Genomic DNA, 6000 nt, shown 5'->3' with positions numbered 1-6000 from the left:
CAGTTGAACTTATCAGGTATAACATCCTGAAATTTAAGGATAAATCCTGGCAGATTATCTAATTCCAACCACCAGTGAATCACCACCAGCTCCAACAGTTCCTCCCAAATTATCCATAATTTGCAAAAAAAAAAAAAAGAAAAGAAAAAACACAAACAAACACTTTCCCTGAAGCCCGTGCTGAGAAGCATGTAATTCCAAAGGGGATATGAAAATGAAATGCCTTTCTCTGGAGACTCCACTACAGTGGAATTTGATTAAAGTACTCTTTTGTACTTTTAATTAAAAATGGCACTTTTTAATGCAGTGCTACATAAATCTTTTGTAGTATGAATGTTTTCATCTACCCAAATATTAGCAAATGTTAAATAACATTGAGGCCATTTTTCAAGTCTTTAAGTATTCTTTACATATTTATGTACGTATTTATAACAACATTATTAGACTGCCTTTTAAATTTTTTCAGTTTTAGTCATTATTCCTTATGGCAATGAAACATGAACTTTTTTTTACCTCCCCCCACCCCTATCTGCTTCCACTCCCCTCATTCTTCCATTACAGTCATATGTGTTTAATCACCAGTTTGGATTCATTCAGCAGTCAGCGTGTTACCATGACTACATAACATCATCTACAGCAAGGCCATGGGGTATACTATGGTTACTTTTTCTTTCTTTAAAAATGTTCCTGGTTGGGATACCTCGATGGCTTAGTTGGTTAAGTGTCTGCCTTCAGCTCAGGTCATGATCCCAGGGTCCTGGGATCGAGTCCCACATCGGGCTCCCTGCTCAGAAGGGAGCCTACTCCTCCCTCTGTCTCTGCTCCCCCTGCTCTGTCTCTTTCTCTCGCTCTGCCAAATAAATAAAATCTTTAAAACAATGTTTTGTGTTTTCCCCCATATGTTTTAATTATCTTGTTTTTTCTTTTTCATCACTTCCATGTATTGTTTATTAATTTAGCTCAAAGCTTTCTGATAGAATTGTAAAATTCTTCTCAAACTCCTCATATACATTGTATATTTTATCAATTTGCTTTGTAACTCCACATCTGCTTCTGCAACCTTTCTAAGATGCTTTCTAGAACTCATCATGGGATTATCCTCTGCCAACATCTTGGAGATTCTTTTCATCTCTCTCAGAACCCGTTTCCTCACTCCCATCTTTTTTCTTGGTTTACTCCTTTTTATATCTTCAAGATTTCTTGAAAAACAGCATGCAGGAAATAAATGTTAAGAGGCTCTCGTGTTTGAAAAAAATCTTTATTCCAATTTCCCACTTGATTTGATATGGATTAGGTATAATTACAAGTAATTCTCACTTATAATTCTGAAAGGCTTGCCCATTCTTCGTTTCTTGAGGGAAACCGCTTGTAGTCTATTGGTTCTTTGGAACTGAAATAACATTGTTTCCCTGCTCAGGTCACAGGGGTAACCGCACCACACAGGCTTGTAATTTAGAGTACTATACACCCTTGGCCATGGTGATTGATTCAGGAATGAGCATGCAACTCCAATGGCTCACTTCAGCTATATGAACTCCGGGAGAGAGAAATTTTTCCTTCCTTCTTTGGGATTCTGAACCGTTGAGGACTGTGTAAACCTGGAATTGCCAACAGCGCCCTCCCCTGGCTACATGAAGGATATGCTGCAGATCACGTACGGCATAATGATGCAGAGAGGAGAGCAAATTTTGGGTTAGGAGAGAGAGAGAGACTAAAAATAATATTTTCATCTCTAGAACTAGGCAAACTGAAGCAAATATGTTTTATTTCAGAGCGCTTTTATGAACTATAGTTCTGTTACTTGCAAACAGAAGGATATTTAAGTCAGTGAAACTGAAACTCAATATTGACTGCCTCTCTTTGATCACACATGGTGAATGGCAGAGACAAGTTTTCAGCCCAATGCCTCTTCTTCCAGGGCACTCTAGCTTCTTGCGTGTCCCATGCCAGAGCACGGACACTGAGTCGTGGCGCAGTAAGGTGCTGGAGGCTTGGTGACGTTTAGTATTTGCACTCTTATTAAACAAACAACCCAAACCAAAAACAACAGAAAGAGAAGTTAGCATCTATTATGTATCAGTCTCTGTGTCCCACATTTTTTTTCCCTCTAGTTAGTTGTTAGGTTTAAACATAAAATAATGGTGAGGGTATACATAATATGAACTCATAACATGTGCTACTACACCTACATCTTAGTTGTGATGAGCATCCTGTTTGGAGAGCATGGGACAGACTTCAGGCTCCAGCGTATTTCTGCTTCACCATCACTGTGTGAACCACTCTGCAGAGTTTTCACATGCTTTTAGCTTTCACACAACATGTTTCTTTAGATTGGGAACAGTAATTTAAAAGTTTCCAATTTTATATATGTACCATAAATATAAAAAATTAATAACAGCATTTTGCAGTTGTACTGGACATATTTCCTTAAACTAAAATCCTGGTAGTTGTTTTTCATAGGGTTGTACTGAGTTTTAGTAAAATATTTATTTTGTAAGATTATTATTTTGATAAATTTTCTTCAATAAAATGACAGTCGGAAACCTAAAATACTATATGGCAACACTACTTGCCCACTTTTTTATAGTTCCTTTAGATATTCTCTACTCTATGATCTTGTCAAAAGGGATAAAATAGGACTGACAGAGAAAGAAATATGCTAAAACTTGGCAGAGTCTGGGATAGTTTGGTGTCATGTGCATCAAAGAATGTTTGTTCTTACATTCTTTGATGGATGTTTCTTCATCTTCATCATCATCATCATGATTTCAACCTACAGTTGTTAAGACTACATAAAAATAGCTTATTTGAATTATCTAATGTATAACCATAATTTTCCATTTTTAAATTAGAGATAGTTTCATTAAATATGCAACAGTTTTTCTTATAACATATTTTTAAGTCCTGGAGTTGAAAGTCCCTTAAGCATCATTTGTTTTATGGCCTAATATAGTGAATACTAACAGTATCTCTTAAAACTGGCCTAAATTTTAGGCAGTGCTAATTCCATTTTAGACATATGTTTATTTGCAAATGAGACACTTTCAGTCTATAATGGATGTATACATTACTAGACTCCAAATTTGCATAATCTTTCTCCACAGTCTGCTTCTCAGTGTTAAAAATAATTATTTCTATAATGCTATGAAGATAGATAGCTTTGATTCCATCTTTTTTCTCCATGTCTCTGGTTATTTGTACTGCAGTTCACTTACATTCCCACCATCAATGCTCTGGAATAAAGGAGCATCAGTAATATACACCCTCCACTTAATGAAAGAGTTTTGGAAAGGTGTAAACTCATAACAGGGCATCTGCATTCTTTGGCCTGGCTCATCTTAGAAGACTAGAATGAGTGTTTTTATTATGGACTAAGTGTTTGTATCCCTACCAAAATCATATGCGGAAGCCCTAACTCCCAATGTGATTAGATTGGGAGGTGGGACCTTTGAGAGTTAGTTAGGTTTAGATGAGGTCACGAGGGTGAGGTTCTCCTTGATGGTGTTAGTGCCCCTTCTAAGACAGATCAGAGTGCTTTCTTGGTCCTTCTTTCATTTCTCTCTGCCATGTGAGGTCATAGCAAGAAGATAGCCATCTGTAAGTCAAGGAGAGGGCCCTCCCTGGACACTGAATCTGCCAGCACCTTGTTCTTGCACCTCCAGCCTCCAGAATTGTGAGAAATAAATGTTGTTTAAGCCATCCAGCCCCTATGGTATTTTGTTATAGCAGCTCGAACCAAGACAATAGTCAGTACTCACCTTCAAGAGCCTCATGATCAATAACACATCATCTGTGTGACTTTGCAAAAGTTATTTAACCTGTAACTCATTGGCTTATCTATAAAATGAGTATCATGATAATACAGTTGTAAGATTAGATGACTTGATGTTTGTAAAGTGCTTTAAACAGTGCTTGGCTCATAGTAAGTGTCAGCTATGTAATTGCTGTAGTTCTAGAAAGAGTTCTCATTTAACATAATGAGTCTTATCACCCCCTTTAGGTAACCCTGATGTTCTAAAAATATGATTCCTAGTTTTAAATTCAGAAAATAGGGCACTGCTGTAAACTAGAACTTTTGGCTGAAAGTAATGGTAATCAACTCAATGGGTTGATCAAATAAATAGTTTGTGATCTCACAGAACTGAGCATAGCTGAATCCAGGGTCCAAAGATTCACGGGTTCAAGAATATCATCAGTTTATATCAGCCCTCCTCTCTATTTCTTTCTTTCTCAATTTTTCTTTCTTTTGTGTTGATTTTGTTCCAGATAAGTATGTCCTGCCTACACTTTCAAGACCGCACCATCTTTTCAGTTTGAGATCACAATAAAAGGGAGAAAGACCACACCCTTTTCTCCCACCACTTCCCCAAAGCAGTCCGTGGGGCCCATTTTGGTTCCCGGTCTGCCCCTGAACTGTCCCCAGGGGGTTACTAGTATTCCGATCTATCGATCAACATGCCTCAGTCATAGCCTACCTCTGGAGCCGGGGGAAGTGGGTCCACAATTTCAGCCTTGCCAGAATCCTATAGAATAGGAGAAGAGTATATACTTTAAAAAAAAAAAAAAATTTTTTTTAAAGAAAGGAAAAGAAAAGAAACAAGAAAAAGAGCTTTAGGACAAATAAAAATGTACAGGTGTGTGCGTAGCTACTATACCACCCCATGCTTTGGCTTGCTTTCTGTCTTTTCTCTTGCACGGCTTGGCAGCTACCCAGAAGTCCGGGGCAAATGGCAAAGTCCGTCCAATTGTTTGGTTTAGCTGACCTCCACCTCAGCTTTACCTCTTGGAATCCTTGGAATCCTGCTGCTGTTTCTCCTGGAGTCAGCGCAGCTCACCCCTTGCAGCAGGAATTCTGGACTAAGGTGTTCAAATTCCTGCCACTGCCCCTACTTCTATTTCTACAGCTTGAAAATGGGGATGATTATACAACTATCTCAAAAATTGGTGAGGGCTTAAATAGGATAATCCGTGTAAAATCTCCTACTTTGCTTAATTTTTGATAAAATTATCATTGTTTCCTGGGCTACCCAGAGACCAGTGTAGGTAAGTGGAGCACATGTTTCCTTACAACAAAGAGAATGTTGAGAGGGAGTAGAATTTAGGGGGTGGTAGTGAGAGCAATTAATTGTGTTCACAGGAGCAAGAATAACTATGCTCCCTCTATGTTTCATCTCAGGACATAGTGTGATCACAGCTTGCCCTTTCCTTTCTTTTTATTTTTTGTTATCCATGGCAAAGTCTAATATCTGATGCATTCTGAACATGTAATTCTTGTTTGATTTCAGAGACTGTCAAATGAATAAATAATATGTTCGTACTTCAGGCTTCATTGGGTTTTATTCAGTGTTGCTATTTTTGCTCACTTGCTGTATTTCTTTGTGTCCTACTTCCTCCTCTACCTTCTTACAGATAAAATCTTAGATGATTTCCTTTAATCTTAAAAAGCTTTTCATAATGATTATATATATATATATATATATATATATATATATATATATATATATATATAAAACGGCAGCTCAGAGGCCAGGCGCACTTTTTAGTTCTCAATAGTGACAAAAATGCTTTCCCGAATGCTTTCATTGTATTTAGATCCCTTCAGCGGCCACGTTCTTGCTTTGGCAAACCTGTGGAGAGGTCATTCACTTCATTCAAATTCTGTGGCTTCTGTGAATTTGCAAAGTATGTTTAAAAAGGCTTTACTCTCCCTTGTTCAAGGGAGTCTCCGCATAGAGATATTTTATCAAAACCTTTGATGGGCTTTTTTTGTATTCACGTCCCCTTTTTATCAGTGTCTTCATTAATTTTTCATTCTGTCGCGAGGTAAAAGAAGATTTAAAATAGGCATCTAAATACCATGTAACCAAATAGTGTAAACTTCTCTGAAAATACTTCCTTCTTCATTTTTATTAATATATTTTTTTCTTTGGTATGTGCTTTTAGAGTAGGAGGCCAGGGAACCCACAGCAGCGGGTTGTTTATTATCTGTCTTTGCAAACG

Source organism: Eumetopias jubatus, unplaced genomic scaffold, assembly GCF_037043125.1.
Source record: "Eumetopias jubatus isolate StellerSeaLion01/CBP00866 unplaced genomic scaffold, mEumJub1_p1.0 scaffold_8, whole genome shotgun sequence".
Taxonomy (NCBI): domain Eukaryota; kingdom Metazoa; phylum Chordata; class Mammalia; order Carnivora; family Otariidae; genus Eumetopias; species Eumetopias jubatus.
Note: the sequence above shows the minus strand (reverse complement) of the source record.